Here is a 19232-nt window from a genome sequence, read left to right on the forward strand (position 1 = left end):
TAAGTGGTGGGGAACACATGAGGGTCCACTGCATCATGATTCTTTATTAATTTGTATATTTTGCAAATATTCTTTTGATCTATTCAATATTTAATACTTTTTTTTGAGACAGGGTCTCACTCTGTCACCCAGACTGGAGTGCAGTGGCATGAACGTGGCTCACTCTAGCCTCAACCTCCCAGGCTGAAGTGATCCTCCCACCTCAGCTTCCCAGGTAGCTGGGACTACAGGTGGGCGCCACCATGCCTGGCTAATTTTTAAATTTTTTACGGTAACATTTTTGGTTTTGCCGTGTTACCCAGGCTGGTCTCAAATTCCTGGGCTCAAGTGATCCTCCCATGTCAGCCTCTCAAAGTGCTAGGATTACAGGTATGAGCCACCACACCTGGCCATAAATGTAATTTTAAAAGAAATTCCTAACAATATAGTTGTTTTTTTTTTTTTCCAAGTTTGGGCTTTATTTGTAAATCTGGCTCAGTGTCAACACCAAGACCATCTACTTGATTGGACTTGTCTAGACTGCTTCTTTCCTAATGCCTTTGTGGTGCTGTGTGATGACCATAACCCTCAGAAAAAATACTTGTGATGGACAATTTCAATACATAGTGAACTATCATTCTTCTTTATGCAAGTGGCTAAAAGGAGAAAATGGCCCCTTTGGGGGTAAAGTTTTGCCAAGGCTCCTCAGGTACCTTGAAGTGTACAAACCGGGCCACTATGTCCTTTGGCTGTGTGCAGCCCATTAGCTTCCTCGGCCATTTTCCAACGTTAACAAAGGAACAATACATAAAATACAGCCTCAGGCCATACGTAATCCTAGCACTTTGGGAGGCCAAGGAGGGCAGATCACTTGAGGCCAGGAGTTCAATACCAGCCTCACCAACATGGTGAAACCCTGTCTCTGCAAAAAACACAAAAATTAACCGGGTGTGGGGATGCATGCCTATAATTCCAGCTACTCGGGAGGCTGAAGCAGGAGAATCACCTGAACCTGGGAGGCAGAAGTTGCAGTGAGCTGAGATCATGTCACTGCACTCCAGCCTGGGTGATGGAACAAGACTCCGTCTCAATAAATAAAGTAACATAAAATAAAATAAAATAAAATAAAACCACATAAGTAGCCTGTCATGTTTGATAATGAAAACATTTTTCTAGGATAAAGTACCAAGTATCTCTACTATTACATCAGAAAGTATATAGGGCTTGTTATCATGGGAGTCCAGAGAGCTGCTTAGCTGAGTCTCCATTGTCACAAAGGGTCGTCAAATTCAAACTTTGACCTTATCTCCAAAAGAGAGCACTACAGTCTCAAAAATGAACAAGAATGAAGATATCCCTATGACTTTATACAATGAAGATATCCATTATACAGCCTTAAGCATATGTCCCAATACCAGCCCACACACTTTCTTTAGTGCTCTATGAATTAATATTTCATATGTCCTATTATTACCTTATGATTAGCACAGTTATGCTGCAATGTATTCCTTGGTTTGGGATTCTAACTTACTAAATATAAGTATTTTTTAATGTAACACAAAGTTTATAACACTGCTTTGGTGTTTTGTTTTGTAATAGGAGCTTTTAAAACTTTGGGTTGGTTGTCTTTAACTTTGTAATGAAAAAAAAATTGACAGGACATGGTGGCTCACGCCTGTAATCCCAACATTTTGGGAGGCTAGGACGGGCAGATCACCTGAGGACAGGAGTTCAAGACCAGCTTGGCCAATATGGTAAAACCCCGTCTCTACTAAAAATACGAAAAATTAGCCAGGTGTGGTGGCAGCTGCCTGTAATCCCAGCTACTCGGGAGACTGAGGTAGGAGAATCGCTTGAACCTGGGAGGCAGAGGTTGCAGTTAGCCAAGATTGCACCACTGCACTCCAGCCTGAGTAACAGAGGGAGACTCAGTCTCAAAAAAAAAAAAAAAAAAAAAAGGTGGAGAGAGGGGAAGGTCTGGAAATATTCCAACGCTTTTTCTATCATAACTTAATATTATATTATATTTTTTATGTCTAATTAAATTTGCAGCCAGGTACAGTGACTCACATCTGTAATCCAAGCACTTTGGGAGGCTGAGGCAGGAGGATTGCTTGAGCCTATAAGGTCGAGGCTGCAGTGAGCCATGATTTGTGCCACTGTACTCCAGCCTGAGTGACAGAGCAAGACCTTGTCTCCAAAACTAAAAATAATTTTGCTTACACTGAGCATAATATACATATAAATGAAATTTGCATAGTGTGACATATTTCAAGAAATTTATTTATTTATTTATTTATTTGAGATGGGGTCTTGCTATATTGCCCAGGTTTTAATGCAGTGTATTCACAGGCACAATTATGTGCACTATAGCCTAGAACTCCTGGGCTCAAGTCATCCTCCTTTTTCAGCCTCCTGAGTTGCTGGGTCTAGACTACAGGTGCATGCCATTGCTCCCAGCTCTCAAGAAATTTATTTATTTTATTTTATTTTGTTTTTTTTGAGATGGAGCCTTGCTCTGCCGCCCAGGCTGGAGTGCAGTGGCATGATCTTGGCTCACTGCAACCTCCGCCTCCTGGGTTCAAGTGATTCTCCTGCCTCAGCCTCCTGAGTAGCTGGCATTACAGGCGTGCACCACCATGCCTGGCTAATTCTTGTGTTTTTAGTAGAGATGGGGTTTCACCATGTTAGCCAGGCTGGTCTCAAACTCCTAAACTCAGGTGATCTGCCCGCCTGGGCCTCCCAAAGTGTTGGGATTACAGGCATGTGCCACAGTGCCCGGCCTCAAGGAATTTATTTCAATGAAGAATTTTGCCTAAGAAAGTCAGGTAATCTCTTTGGAACTCAGTTTTCTCATCTGCAAAATGAGAGTGTTCTTTGTCAGCTAAAGTGCTTTCCAGTTTTCTACCTTCAGGATTTCCCCCTGCTTCAGTTGAAAAATCATATTGTCATATACAGCTTTCTGCTGCCACCTTCTGGAAAAATTGCAGCACACATTTCTCCTTGAAAATGAGCTCTTCAGTAACAGTTCATTTGATACTGTGGCTTGTTTACTTAGTAATTTCAGTCAACTAATAAGAATTATAGTTTTCTGGGTTTACCAAGTTTCAGTGTTTTTGATTTTTAAAAAATTCCACATGAGTCAAGCCTGAACTTTGACCATCTGGAAATTAATTTTTTAGCAGTTTTTCCCACATGGGAGTATTTTTCATACTTGTCTAGTGCTTTGCAACGACTGACTTGCCAAGTCTACTCACACAGAATTTGCTTCAATAAGTGTCTTTGGTGCTGCACTCCTGAGGTCTGATAAGAAGTATTTAGTAGAACATAAGAAGTATTTAATAGGACAGAAAAAATATTTTATTTAAATTATCCTTTTTTTTTATTTTTTTTTTGAGATGGAGTTTTGCTCTGTTTCCCAGGCTGGAGTGCAGTAGCATGATCTTGGCTCACTACAACCTCCGCCTCCCAGGTTCAAGTGATTCTCTTGCCTCAGCCCTCTGGAGTAGCTGGGACTACAGGTGCCCACCACTACACCCAGCTAATTTCTAATTTGTTTTGTTTTGTTTTGTTTTTATTTTTTGAGATGGAGTCTCATTCTGTCACCTAGGCTGGAGTGCTGTGGCACGATCTCAGCTCACTGCAGCCTCTGCCTTCCAAGTTCAAATGATTCTCCTGCCTCAGCCTCCCGAGTAGCTGGAATTACAGACACGTGCCACCACACCCAGCTAATTTTTGTATTTTTAGTAGAGACTGGGTTGCACCGTGATGACCAGGCTCGTCTCGAACTCCTGACTTCAAGTGATCCACCTACCTCGGCCTCATAAAGTGCCGGGATTACAGGCATGCGCCAATGCACCCAACCATTCTACAGGTTTTGACAAATGTATAATGACATGTATCATAGAGTTCCTTTATAGTATCATACGGAGTATTTTCACTGCCCTAAAAATCCTCTATCTCCCCCTCACCAACCCCTAGCAACCATTGATCTTTTCGCTGTCTCCACAGTTTTGCCTTTTCCAGAATGTCATGTAGTTGGAGTCATACAGTATGTAGCCTTTTCGGATTGGTTTCTTTCACTTAGTAACATGCATTTAGGTTTCCTCCATGTCTCTTCATAGCTTGATAACTCATTTTTTTTTTTAGCACTGAATAATATTCCATTATCTGAACGTACCACAGTTTATTTGTCCAGTCACCTCCTGAAGGACATCTTGGTTGCTTCCAAGTTTTGACAATTATGAATAAAACTCCTATAAATACCTCTATGCAGGTTTTTGTATAGATAAGTTTTCAACTGATTTGGGTAAATACTAACTAGCATGACTTCTGGGTCATATGGTAAGAGTATATTTAGTTTTGTAAGAAACTGCCAAACTAAGCTGGGCATGGTGGCATTTCCTGTAGTCCCAGTTACTTGGGAGGCTGACGTGGGAGGATCGCTTGAGCCCAGGAGTTCCAGGCTGCAGTAAGCTGTAATCACACCACGGCACTCCAGCCTGGTCAACAGAGCAAAATGCTGTCTCAAAAAAAAAAAAAAAAGGAAAAAAAAAAGAAAAAAAAAAGCTCAGGAGTTCAGGAGTTCGAGACCAGCCTGGGAAACATGGCAAAACTTCATCTCTACAAAAAACATTTCAAAAAAGAAAAGAAAGAAAAAACAAACTATCTAACTGTCTTCCAGAGTGTCTGTACCATTTTGCATTCCCACCACCAATGAATGAGGGTTCCTCTCGCTCCACAACCTTCAGCATTTGGTGTTATCAGTATATCACACTGTAGTTTAAATTTGCAGCCAGGTGCGGTGGCTCACACCTGTAATCCCAGCTGTCTGGGAGGCTGAGGCAGGTGGATCACTTGAGATCAAAAGTTTGAGACCAGCCTGGTCAACATGGTGAAACCCATTCTCTACTAAAAATACAAAAATTAGCCAAGCATGATGGTGGCAGTTGCCTGTAATCTCAGCTACTCAGAAGGCTGAGGCAGGAGAATTGCTTGAATCCGGGAGGCAGAGGTTGCAGTGAGCCAAGATTGCACCACCACACTCCAGCCTGAGTGACAGAGCAAGACTCTGTCTCAAAACAAAAACAAAAACAAAACAAAAACTAACATGAGGCAGTGCACTTCTTTTGAAAGAAGTCAGGAAAAGATTTTGGGAAAATGAGGTAATGCTTACTCATGGCTATGCTATTTGTCCCTCTGCCTCGTAATTTCCCAGACAAAACTATTAACTGGCTTAGATATCTGAATACACTTATTTATTACCATCTTTCAGTTTATAATGACACCCACTTAAAAATATCCAAAACTACTTTCCAACCCTTCTCTATCTCTTCCATTTGTGGTAAAATAATATACAACAGTGCATAGTTTAAATATTTTTTCTAATGACACAAATAACATAGGCTGGGATAAAGATAGCTTAGAAAACCCAGAAATGCATAAAAGAAAAAAGAACTTAAACCTCCCTTAATCTTGCAGTGCAAAAATAACTACTGCTGACATATTAATAGTGTCATCATCCTTTCCCGTCTCTTATATACTTATATGTACATTTCCCTCATAAAATAGGATAAGACAGCACATATGATTTTATAGTTGACTTTTTAAGATAGCATTTTCCCAGACGAAATTTGATATGATCCAAATGTAATTACACAGACTGGCTTCATGCCAGGATATTGGGGTGGAAAACCTTGGGAAAGTCTTTCACCTCCTTGGGCCTTGGTGCCCTTGTCTGAAAAATGAGGAATTTTTTTCCAACCCTGAAAACCATTCCTCTGCCAAAGCATGTTTTTGGATGAAATCTTGTCACCATGTCACATTCTCATGTGAGACGGCCCCAAGTGCCACATACCCTTAGTTTGTACACACTTTTATTTGTGGTTAGTATATATTTTTTTCTTTTCTTTTCTTGATTTTTTTTTTTTTTTTTTTTTTAGAGGCAGGGTCTTGCTCTGCACGGTGGTGTGATCATAGCTCACTGCAGCCTTGACCCCCAAGCTCAAGCAATCCTTCAGCTTCACCCACCCAAGTAGCTGAGACTACAGGTGTGCACCACCATGCCCAGCTAATTTTTGTAGAGATGGCGTTTCACCATGTTGCCCAGGCTGGTCTCTGAGCTCCTGGGCTCAAGTGATCTGCCCACCTCCCAAATATACTGCTGGGCACTGTGGCTCATGCCTGTAATCAGCTGTGGCTTATGCCTGTAATCCCAGAAGTACATTTTTTCTAACTGCCCCATGCAAATCACTTGAATATGCCTTATTATGTTTGCTAGCAACTTTTATGATTCACCTGACTAGTCTTTAAAAATAATGAGTAAAAAGAAAATATTCTGCTGGGTGTGGTGGCTTATGCCTGTAATCTCAGCACTTTGGGAGGCCGAGGCAGGTGGATCACTTGAGGTCCGGAGTTCAAGACCAACCTGGCCAACATGGTGAAACCCCGTCTCTACTAAAAATACAAAAATTAGCTGGGCATGATGGTGCACACCTGTAGTCCCAGCTACTCAGGAGGCTGAGAAAGGAGAATCCTTGAACCCGGGAGGTGGAGGTTGCAGTGAGCCGAGATCGTGCCATTGTACTCCAGCCTGGGCGGCAGAGTGAAACTCCATCTCAAAAAAAGAAAAAAGAAAATATCCATCTTTTTAATAAAAACAAGGAGGACAGGCCGGGCGCGGTGGCTCATGCCTGTAATCCCAGCACTTTGGGAGTCTGAGATGGGCCAATCACGAGGTCAGGAGATCGAGACCATTCTGGCTAACACGGTGAAGCCCTGTCTCTACTAAAAATACAAAAAATTAGCCGGCATGGTGGTGGGCGCCTGTAGTCCCAGCTACTCAGGAGGCTGAGGCAGGAGAATGGCATGAACCCGGGAGGCAGAGCTTGCAGTGAGCCGAGATCGCGCCACTGCACTCCAGCCTGGACGACAGAGTAAGATTCCATCTCAAAAAAAAAACAAAAAACAAAAAAACAAGGAGGACAAAAAGTTAAAAACCCATCAATTGTTCAGCTTTACTCTTAGTATTTAAATAAGTAAATAAACAAAAATATAGGATGAAGTCACTATATTTCAATTCAATTCAATTTAAACAAGTATAATTTTGTAGGAAAAAGAGAAACTTAGGGACCGAAGTAAAGCAATATCAGTAAAAGATGAGAAATATCTCAGGATGGAGTAAGATTGAGAAACTTGAAGCAAGTCAAGCTAGAAAGGAAACTACTTTGTCTAAGGAAGGAAAGTTAGAAGAAGATTTAATTGTTTTCAATTATATAAAAGACATAAGTCAATTATGTTTCTTCTCTATCAAGAACAACAGGAAATTGGCTTAGGTTGTTGTTAGATTAATGTAGACATTAAAAGGCTGTTGATCGGCCGGGCACGGTGACTCACGCCTGTAATCCCACCACTTTGGGAGGCTGAGGCAGGCGGATCATGAGGTCAGGAGACCGAGACCATCCTGGCTAACACGGTGAAACTCCGTCTCTACTAAAAATACAAAAAAATTAGCCGGACGTGGTGGCGGGTACCTGTAGTTCCAGCTACTCAGGAGGCTGAGGCAGGAGAATGGTGTGAGCCTGGGAGGCAGAGCTTGCAGTGAGCTGAGATCGGTCACTACACTCTACCTGGGCAACAGAGCAAGACTCTGCCACAAAAAAAAAAAAAAAAAAAAAAAAAAGGCTGTTGATTAAGGGATGGGAAACAGAAGGTAAAATGTATCAAAAACGAAAAATGTGCTTACTTTTTACATGGACTACTATCATATCCTAATATCTGCTCCTCCCTTCTTGGGTTTTTTTTTTCTTTTTTTTTTTTTTTTTTTTTTTTTTATTTGACACAGAGTTTCCTCCACCTCCCAGGCTCAAGCAATTCTGCCTCAGCCTCCTGAGTAGCCGGGATTACAGGTGCTCACCACCACAACCGGCTAATTTTTGTATTTTTAGTAGAGACAGGGTTTCACCATGTTGGCCAGGCTGGTCTTGAACTCTTGACCTCAAATGATCCACCTGCCTTGGCCTCACGAAGTGCTGGATTACAGGCGTGAGCCACTGCGCCCTGCTCCTCTCTTCCCATATAATAATAGAATCTGCCATTTTTTAGCTGGGCACAGGGCCTTCCAAAATATTTTCCCGTTGGTAGTGACCATGTGACTAAGTTCTCGTCTTTGAAGTGTATGTGTGTATGTTCTTCTGTCTTTGAAGAGATGTGCATATAATGGCTTGAGCTTAAGCAGCCACCTTGAGCCATGAGGTAGAAGCCACAGGTTGAGGACGCAGCTCAAAAAGATAGAAGGAGCCTGGGTTTCAGATGATTATGGAGCTGTCACACCAGTCCTGACTGCTTATCTCTGGACTTTATATGAGAAAAATAAGCTTCTATCTTGTTTAAAGTACTGTAATTTGGGATTTTTTGTCACTTTGCTATTATAATTTTAAGTGACATATTCTTTTTCCTTTTAATATTTGGTTTATTAAACTCACACATTAAAATCCAAGTTTTCCCTTAAGCTTCCAAATTCAGGTTAAAAATCTGAATATTCTATTTATAAATCTAGTAAATTTTAACAACCACATTTAGTGGACTTTGAGCCTACTTAGACCTATTTACAATCACATCTCCAAATATTTTAAATTTTATTTGTCTAAAAACTGCATTTTTTTTTTGTTTTTGAGACAGGGTCTCACTCTGTCACCCAGGCTAGAGTGCAGTGACGTGATCATGGCTCACTGCAACCTCTGCTTCCTGGATTTAAGTAATCCTCCCACCTCAGCCTCCCCAATAGCTGGTACCACAGGCACATGCCATCATGCCTGGCTAAATTTTTGTATTCTTTGTGGAGATGATTTTTTTTCAAATATATATAATTTTTTTAAAAATTGAGACAGAGGGCCGGGCGCGGTGGCTCAAGCCTGTAATCCCACCACTTTGGGAGGCCGAGACGGGCGGATCACGAGGTCAGGAGATCGAGACCATCCTGGCTAACACGGTGAAACCCCGTCTCTACTAAAAATAAAAAAAAAAAACTAGCCGGGCGAGGTGGCGGGCGCCTGTAGTCCCAGCTACTCCGGAGGCTGAGGCAGGAGAATGGCGTAAACTCGCGGGCAGAGCTTGCAGTGAGCTGAGATCCGGCCACTGCACTCCAGCCCAGGCGACAGAGCAAGACTCCGTCTCAAAAAAAAAAAAAAAAAAAAAAAAAAAAAAAAAAAAATTGAGACAGAGTCTCTCTACATTGCCCAGGCTGGCCTCAAACTCCTGGGCTCAGGAGATCTTCCCTCCTCAGCCTCCCAAAGTGCTGGGACTACAGGCATGAGCCAATGAGACCAGATTTTTTTTTTTTTTTTTTTTTTTTTTTTTTTTTTTTTGAGACAGATTCTCATTCTGTCACCCAGGCTGGAGTGCAATGGAGCAATCTAAGCTCACTGCAGCCTCCACCTCCTGGGCTCAAGCCCTTCTCTCACATCAGCCTCCTGAATAGCCAGGACTACAGGAACGCGGTTTTTTTTGTTGGTTTTTTTTTTTTTTTTGGAGACAGAGTTTTGCTCTTGTTGCCCAGGCTGGACTACAATGGCACCATCTTGGCTCACTGCAACTTCCACCTCCTGGGTTGAAACGATTCTCCTGCCTCAGCCTCCCGAGTAGCTGGGATTACAGAGCATGTGCCACCAGGCCTGACTAATATTTTTAATCTTTTGTAGAGACAGGGGTCTCACCACATTGCCCAAGCTGGTCTCGAACTCCTAAACTCAAGTGATCCACCTGCCTCATCCTCCCAAAGTGCTAGGATTACAGGCGTGAGCCACTGCACCAGCCAAAACTGCATTTTTATATATACTCTCTTTTAAATTTATTTTTATTTAATTTTTATCCTACTTAACAGATATAATCTCTTTTTTAAAATGCTTTTTTTTTTTTTTTTTTGAGATGGAGTCTCACTCTGTTGACCAGGCTGGAGTGCAGTGGCGCAATCTCAGTTCACTGCAACCTCTACCTCCCAGGTTCAAGTGATTCTCCTGCCTCAGCCTCCCGAGTAGCTGGAATTACAGGCATGCGACACCATGCCTGGCTAATTTTTGCATTTTTTTTGTTTTAGTAGGAATGGGGTTTCACTATGTTGGCCAGGCTGGTCTCAAATTCCTGACCTCATGTGATCTGCCCACTTCAGCCTCCCAAAGTGCTGGGATTACAGGCCTGAGCCACTGCACCCAGCCTTAAATGCATTTTTTTTTTTTTTTTTTTTTTTTTTTTTTTTTTTTTTTTGAGACAGAGTCTTGCTCTGTCGCCCAGGCTGGAGTGCAGTGGTGCGATCTCAGCTCACTGCAACCTACACCTACTGGGTTCATACCATTCTCCTGCCTCAGCCTCCTGAGTAGCTGGGACTACAGGCACCCACCATCACGCCTGGCAAATTTTTTGTGTTTTTAGTAAAGATGGGATTTCACTGTGGTCTCGATCTCCTGACCTCGTAATCTGCCCACCTCAGCTTCCCAAAGTGCTGGGATTACAGGCGTGAGCCACTGCGCCCGGCCTTAAATGCATTTTTAACTGTGGTAAAACACATGTAAAATTTACCACCTTAACTATTTTCACATGTACAGTTCAGTGGTATTAAATACATTCATTATGTTGTGCAACCATCACCACATCCTGTCTCCAGAAACTGAAATTCTGTACCCATTAAACAGTAACTCTGGCTAGGGCGCGGTGGCTCATGCCTGTAATTCCAACACTTTGGGAGGCCAAGGCAGGTGCATCATTTGAGCTCAGGAGTTGGAGATCAGCCTGACCAATATGGTGAAACCCCATCTTTACTAAAAATACAAAAATTAGCAGCTGGGTGTGGTGGCGCATAACTGTAATCCCAGCTACTTGGGAGGCTGAGGCAGGAGAATCGCTTGAAACCCAGAGGTGGAGGTTGCCGTGGGACGAGATCGCACCACTGCACTTCAGTCTGGGCAACAGAGCAATATTCCATACCCTTTCCCGCAAAAAAATATTGTTTCAGTCAAAGGAATCTGTGAAATCTCCTTCCCTGGAGGTTTTTTTGTTGTTGTTTTTTAGTTTTGGGTTTTTTTTTTTTTTTTTTTTTTAGACAGAGTCTCGCTCTGTCGCCCAGGCTGGAGTGCAGTGGCGCGATCTCGGCTCACTATAAGCTCCGCCTCCCGGGTTTACGCCATTCTCCTGCCTCAGCCTCCCGAGTAGCTGGGACTACAGGCGCCCGCCATCTCGCCCAGCTAGTTTTTTGTATTTTTTAGTAGAGACGGGGTTTCATTGTGTAGACCAGGATGGTCTCGATCTCCTGACCTCGTGATCCACCCGTCTCGGCCTCCCAAAGTGCTGGGATTACAGGCTTGAGCCACCGCGCCCGGCCTGGGGGGTTTTTTTTGAGGCAGTCTCGCTCTGTCGCCCAGGCTAGAGTGCAGTGGTACAATGTCGCCTCACTGCAACCTACACCTCCCGGGTTCAAGCCATTCTCCTGCCTCAGCCTCCCGAGTAGCAGGGACTACAGATGCGTGCCACTACACCTGGCTAATTTTTGTATTTTCAGTACAGACAGCATTTCATCATGTTGACCAGGCTGGTCTCGAACTCCTGACCCTCAAGTGATCCACCCGCCTTGGCCTCCCAAAGTGCTGGGATTACAGGCATGAGTCATCGTGCCCAGGCTTCCTGGAGTTTTTATAGAATGTTACAGGTAACCGGCTGTTTTTAAATAATTTAGACTAGCTCTCTTCCTACTCTGCAATTTACAGATGAAGATATGATTTTATCACACAGCACCAGACAAAGGTAAAGAAAATTCTATTAGTCAGGCTCGGCGGCTCACACCTGTAATCCCAGTACTTTGGGAGGCTGAGGCAGGTGGATCACCTGAGGTCGGGAGTTTGAGACCAGCCTGACCAACATGGAGAAACCCCATCTCTACTAAAAATACAAAATTAGCCGGGCATGGTGGCGCACGCCTGTAAACCCAGCTACTCGGGAGGCTAAGGCAGGAGAATCGCTTGAACCCGGGAGGTGGAGGTTGCGGTGAGCCAAGATCAGGCCATTGCACTCCAGCCTGGGCAACAAAAGTGGAACTCTGTCTCAAAAAAAAGAGAAGAAAAGAAAAGAAAATTATATTAAAGACTTTCATGATATAAAATAATAGTTGTATGCTTGTTTTATTAAGTAAAAATAATTGCAACAAATCTTGCCCATGCATGGCATTCACATTTGAAAGTCAGTTTATATTTGAATCCTTGCAAAATTCTGAGGATCAACTAAAACATCAGTACCACCTAGATTTGGGGTGTGTGTGTGTGTGTGTGTGTGTGTGTGTGTGTGTGTGTGGATGTTCCCTAGCCAACTAATTCATCACAGAAGGCCACTGTTACTGCCTTCAAAGACCTCACAACCTAATAGGATAACTAAGTCTTGTGCGTAAATAACCACAATTCAAGGTGAAATAAAGTGCCCAGAGAGAAGTACCAGCAAAAAATAAATGAAGAGTTCAAAAGAGGAAAAACGTTATCTTATTACAGGGATTTTAAAAGATTTCGGATTCCTCAAGGAGGTAGCCTGTGAAATGGCCTAAGTCACTATGTCTCAAACTTTACTGTGGATCTTATTCAAATGCAGATTCCCATTCACTAGCTTTGAGGTGGTATCTGAGAGTCTTCATTTCTAGCAAGCTCTCAGTTAGGTTGTTGGTCCAGGAAACTCTCTCTCAGAAGCAAATGCCGAAGGATATTTTAGGATGGGAAAAGGTGAAAGGGGGAAGAAGTGGTAGCTCATGCCTATAATGCCAGCACTTTGGGAGGACAAGACAGGCAGATCGCTTGAGTCCAGCAGTTCGAGACCACCCTGGGCAACAGAGAGAGACTTCGTCTCTAAAAAAAATAGAAAAATTACCTGGATGTGGTGGTACACACCTGTAGTCTCACCTACTTGGGAGGCAGTAGGATTGCTTGAGCCCAGGAGGGGTTGGGGTTGCAGTGAGCCATGATCATGCCACTGTGCTCTAGCCTGGGCACAAAAGGAGACCCTATCTATAAAAAAAATAAATAAATAAATAAATAAATAAATAAATAAATAAATAAATAAAAGAAAAGGTAGAGTTGGAAGAGACAGCTTTCTAAGCATAGAAATCAGCATGAACAAAGCCACCAGGGGTGATAATGGGGACTTCAGTTTAAGGAGATAAGGCTGGAGACCGAAAAATGCAGCCACATTGAGGCAGGCATTGAATGACAAGCTTACATTTAATCAGAGGCATTGAAAGCTTTGGGGCAAGGGAATGATATAATCAGTAACTAAAGCCCTAACATAAATCCCTGTTAACAAAACAAGCTTAACAAATCAACAAATACGTGAAGTTAGCTAATTCTGAGCCCATCAGCAAATATTTCTTCAATCTTCATCTGCTGTTTATGAATACAAAATTACGGGGCTGGGAACAGTGGCTCAGGGGCCAGGCATGGTGGCTCATGCTTGTAATCCCAGCACTTTGGGAGGCCGAAGCGAGTGGATCACCTGAGGCCAGGAGTTCAAGACCAGCCTGGCCAACATGGTGAAACCCCGTTTCTACTAAAAATACAAAACTTAGGCTGGGCATGGTAGCTCACGCCTGTAATCCCAGCACTTTGGGAGGCCGAGGTGGGTGGATCACCTGAGGTCAGGAGTTCAAGACCAGCCTGACCAGCATGGTGAAAACCCCATCTCTACTGAAAATACAAAAATTAGCCAGGCGTGGTTGTGGGCGCCTGTAATCCCAGCTACTTGGGAGGCTGAGGCAGGAGAATCGCTTGAATTTGGGAGGCAGAGGTTGCAGTAAGCCGAGATCGTGCCACTGCATTCCAGCCTGGGCAACAGAGTGAGACTCTCTCTCAAAAATAAAAACAAAAAATAAAAATACAAAACTTAGCTGGGCATGGTGGTGCATGCCTGTAATCCCAGGTACTTGGGAAGCTGAGAAGGGAAAATCGTCTGAGCCCAGCAGCTGGAAGTTGCAGTGAGCCGAGATTGCACCACTGCACTCACTCAAGCCTGGGAGACAGAGTGAGACTTTAAAAAGAAAAAGAAAAAGCCGGGCACGGTGGCTCACGCCTATAATCCCAACACTTTGGGAGGCTGAGGCGGGCAGATCACCTGAGGTCGCAAGTTCAAGACCAGCCTGGCCAATATGGTGAAACCCCGTCTCTAATAAAAATACAAAAGTTAGCAGGGCATGGTGGTGAGTGCCTGTAGTCCCAGCTACTTGGGAGGCTGAGGCAGGAGAATCGCTTGAACCTGGCAGACGGAGGTTGCAGTGAGCCAAGATCGTGCCACTGCACTCCAGCCTGGGTGACAGAGCAAGACTCTGTCTCAAAAGAAAAAAAAAGAAAAAAAAGAAAAAAAAGAAAAAAAAGACTTGGAAGGGTCCTGAGCAAGAAGGAGACCCTGATGTTTAAGTTTCCATAGCCTCATGGTAGATCCATCTCTGTACCTGGCATTCTTTTCTATGTGAAGAATACAAAAGAGATATAAGGCATCTCAAGGGGTTTACAGCATCACTTAGGTGAGAAGGCATACTTAACGGATGCAGGGTGTGAATCTTAAAGTGGAACCCAGAGGGAGATTTAGAAAGGAGGGAGGTCATTTTTAATGGGAGTTTTAGCACAAAGAGGTAGGGGGTAAATCTACTAAGGAGGACATACCACCTCTGCCCCTGCTGGAGTAGCAGGTTTGTTTCCTTGGGAAGGAAGGGATTACATTTTATTCAAGTTGGGTGCTCTGAGCATGAGCCATTGGAAGGCTGAAACTGTATTTATCCTGAGCTACTACCACTGGACCTGGCAGAAAATAGGCATGGATTGAATGTAACAAATGGATGAATGAATAGGTAAGCAATAGATCATAGAGGACGCTGACGAAATAGCAGAGAGATTTGAGTTTGAGGTGGTTGGCAAGGCAAAGTTATTATGGGTTATTGAAATAGGACATAACAAGGTGGACCTTTACTGCTTGTACCTAAATTGGATTGCCAAATCCAGCAGACACCTGCAATGCTCATGTAACAGACACCTTGCTCAACTAGGTGGCACTTGTCACAGAAGGCTACTCCTCATTCTTGAAGCACCCCTGCTTCAGGATTCTGTGACCCCATACTCTCCTGGTTTTTTCCAGTTCACTTTGTTAGATACTCCTTTTCAACCTCATTTGAGATCTTGCCCTCCTCTTCCCAATGTCTGAGTGTCAATATTCCTCTAATGCTTACAATTATATTCCTCTAATCCTTAAATGTGTATCTCCAGCCCAGACATTTTCCTTTCCCCATGTGTAAAAAAGCACTCTGATTTTTAAATTCAACTGCCTCCTTAACATGACATCTTACACTTGGATGCCTCAGAGAAATCTCAAATTTACCATTTGGAAAATTAATTATCCACTAGAATTCTCTTAATTCTCCACTAGTTGGCCAGGCAAGGTAGCTCACACCTGTAATCTCAGCACTTCACTGAGGTGAGAGGGTTGCTAGAGGCCAGGAGTTCGAGGTTACAGTAAACTATGATCGCACCATTCTACTCCAGCCTGGGCAACAGAGTGAGACCTTGTTCCCAAAAGAAAACAGAAGAAAAACAAACATAAGGCTGGGCACGGTGGCTCACTCCTGTCATCCCAGCACTTTGAGAGGCAGAGGCGGGCAGATCATCTGAAGTCGGGAGTTCGAGACCAGCCTGACCAACATGGAGAAACCCCGTCTCTACTAAAAATACAAAATTAGCCAGGCATGGTGGCGCACGCCTGTAATCCCAGCTACTTGGGAGGCTGAGGCAGGAGAATCGTTTGAACCTGGGAGACAGAGGTTGCAGTGAGCCATTGCACTCCAACCTGGGCAACAAGACCGAAACTCCATCAAAAAAATGGGATTAACCTCTACCCATTTATTGAAGTCAGAAACCTGGGAATTATTCCTATCTCCTTCCTTTCCTTTCCTTCCACCCTTATCCAATCTATTAGGTAAATTCAGTTACTTCTACCACCAAAATATATCTCAAACCCATCCCTCAGAGCCACCATTCTAGTTCTGCAACATCCTAACAGATCTTACCCTCCACTCCTAGCCTCATTTATTCTCCACATAAAAGCCAGAGCAATATTTTAGTAATGTAAATCAGATCATAGCAGTCTCTGCTTAAAACTCTTCAGGGACTTCCCATGACACTTTGAGTAAAATGTAGATTCTCACCACTCAGGATCCTTGTTTCCATTATGTGCATCTGGCCCACTGCCAAGGAGATGATATTTGGTCAAGGACCTCTAATCAATGTTGGAGACGGGGAAAAAAAAAAAAGAATTGGCTGCAGCTGGGCGCGGTGGCTCACGCCTGTAATCCCAGCTCTTTGGCAGGCTGAGGTGGGTGGATTACCTGAAGTCAGGAGTTCAAGACCAGCCTGGCCAACACGGTGAAACCCTATCTCTACTAAAAAATACAAAAAATTAGCTGGGCATGGTGGTGGGTGCCTGTAATTCCAACTACTTGGGAGGCTGAGGCAGGAGAATCACTTGAATCTGGGAGGTGGAGGTTGCAGTGAGCCAAAATCGCACCACTGCACTCCAGCCTGGGCAAGAGAGGCAGACTCTATCTCAAAAAAGAAAAAGAAAAAAAGAATTGGCTACAAAAGGATACAAAGCCAGGGACGGGCCCGGTGGCTCACACCTTTAATCCCAACATTTTGGGAGGCAGGCAGACCGCTTGAGCCTCTGAGTTTGAGACTAGCCTGGACAACATAGCGAAACCCCATCTCTACTAAAAATACAATGGTGGTGCGCACCTGTGGTCCCAGCTACTGGGTGGCTGAGGCAGGAGAATCACTTCAACCCGGGAGGCAGAGGCTGCAGTGAGCCGAGATCGTGCCACTGCACTCCAGCCTGGGTGACAGAGCAAGACTCTATCTCAAAAAAAAAAAAAAGGTCGGGAGTGGTGGCTCACACCTGTAATCCCAGCACTTTTCAGGGCTGAGGTAGGCAGGTCACCTGAGGTCAGGGGAAAAAAAGATACAAAGCCAAAACGGATGAATATTTGTGACTACATAAAATAACAGCATGCCAACTAATCCTACATTTCCACTCAGTCTTTAAGTAGTTCCTTATATATTTTGTGTTGGGTGTAATGTAGAATTGATCTGCAAATGTAAGAGAATCTTTCCCCCATTCCTTCTTCCCTCAGCCCTTCTGACTGGCTCCTTCTCCTCCATTAGTTCTCAAATCGTCACATCAAAGGGACCTTGAGGATCAGTCTATCTAAAGTAGCTCTCCGCCAACACACACACAACCCATCATTCTGTCTTATTTCCCCTGTCACGCTGCTCTCACCGGCACTGCTCTCAACATCTGTAGATGCTCTGTCTGTTCATTCTATCTTCCCCATTAGGCTAATAAACTCCATTAAAGCAGGAAACTTATCTGTCTTGTTCTCTGTTCCATTCTTAGGGCCTACTCCTGTGCCTGGCCCAGAGCAGGCTTCAATAAATAGTTACAGAATGAATGAAGAAATAAATTAATGAGAATTTAATCTTCTAGCCAGGAGGGCCTAGCTAGAAAGATTTGTCTTGACTCCATCTTGAGAGGCTGGAGACAGACATCTTCCCTTGATTCCAGACAGATTTATTATTTATGTGCTTATTTAGAGACCGGGAGAGGGGTGTGTGGGGGTGGGGGTGGGGGGTCTCCCTACGTTGCCCAGGCTGGTCTCGAACTCCTGGACTCAAGGGAGCCTCCCGCCTCGGCCTCCCAAAGTGTTGGGATTACAGGCCTGAGCCACCGCACCAGCAAGACAGATTTAAAAAGGAATGTCTAGAGGTTTTTTTCCATCAAAAGGTTTCATGAAACAAACCCCTTGTAACTTGCCCTTCTGGGGACAGTGGGGGTGGGAGCGACTCAAAAATTGTCTCAAAACTAGGTGAAGGGAAAGGCAGTGGAGCAGAGACGTGGCTCGCCGCGTTGAAGATCTTGGGCTACACCCTCCCCTCCGTTACCTCCCCGACACCTTAACGGCTCCAGCCCCTTCCTGTCTTCAGCTTGGCGCGAAGGGTGGCTGAGGCCTGAGTTTGGGCTCCAGGAACCTCGCCCTCGTTAATTATTCATGAGAAGGAGGGCACCATGGGAGCTGGCTCTCCTGCTATTGATAAGGGGGCGGTGGGGGCCGACTTCCCGCTAGGACTCCTGGGAAGATCTACAATATTCATGAGGGAGGCGGGCTCTACGAGAGCTGAGGCTTCTTGCTATTCATGAGGGGGCGGGCCTCCTTCCCGCGTGGGCTCTTGGGAAGATTCTACAATATTCTAGAGGCCACGGGGACGCCTGGTGGGCAGGGCTGCAGCTCCGGAGCCTACGGGAGTCTGACCTTCCCGTTTCCTGGCGGGAAGATCTTGAGGAGATATTTTCTTTTCTAAACACTAAGAAATTTGAGGATGGTGGGGCAGAACGACTAAGTGCCACTTTCCTGTGACTCTGTAGCCGGAAAAGTGTCAAAATCTGTGGTAAAAGAGGTTTTTTCCCCCCAGTATTTTATTGCGATAATTTCATCTTTCATGGACTGAAGGGAGCGAAACGTACCCCGTGTGGTTTGATTCTCCTGTTGGCCAGTTTGTCCTTTAGGCTTTCCTAGTTTGCAGCTTTGGAGATGTGTGGGGGCAGCTGCCCGACAGATTGGATGGGGCCCTTCCAAGAGTTTTATGTTAAAACAGAAATCACTGTGAATGTAGTTTTTATCTTAAAGGTGTGGGGGGCGGGGAAGTTCATCCAATTGAGCCTTTCAGACGCGGACGAAATTAGTGGGATGGAACAGGAGGCATGAAGCATCATTTTATTATTATTATTTGGGGCTGTGATTCTTATTCTCTTGAGGCGTGAGCGGAAACCAAAAATAATTTAGGATTATACCTTTAGAATTTTCACAAAAGCCTGCTTTTTCCCTGCGAAACGCCCAGCTCTGAGTGAGGAAAATAAGGAACTATAAGTGGAGACTTCAGTTTTAAAAGAATTTGGGCTTATCGTTTTTAAATTTGTATTTATATTTATTTTAAACATGTATATAGTTCATAGTTGACACAGTGAAGTCCCGCCTGGTGACAGTTTTTGAAGAGCCCACGGGCCTAAGCCCCGCTTTCCGCATTCTTCAGAGAAACAGGACGAAGCCAAGGCCAGATTTACGTTACTGTAATAAAAATGCTTTAAAACGCCTACTGTGTTGGCCGGTCGCGGTAGCTCACGCCTGTAATCCCAGCACT

At 44.1% G+C, this 19232-nt stretch overlaps 1 protein-coding gene across 1 annotated transcript in view; it reads left to right on the top strand.

Annotated features, from left to right (window-relative positions):
• Positions 1 to 18308: 18308 nt before the first annotated feature.
• Positions 18309 to 19232, top strand: part of FBXO47 (F-box protein 47) — a 32122-nt gene continuing 31198 nt past the window's right edge. The window contains exon 1 of the mRNA XM_010379330.2: positions 18309 to 18482. The gene's annotated coding sequence lies outside the window, so the exon portion shown is untranslated. The remainder of the gene's footprint in view (positions 18483 to 19232) is intronic.

Source organism: Rhinopithecus roxellana, chromosome 19 (assembly GCF_007565055.1).
Source record: "Rhinopithecus roxellana isolate Shanxi Qingling chromosome 19, ASM756505v1, whole genome shotgun sequence".
Classification (NCBI taxonomy): domain Eukaryota; kingdom Metazoa; phylum Chordata; class Mammalia; order Primates; family Cercopithecidae; genus Rhinopithecus; species Rhinopithecus roxellana.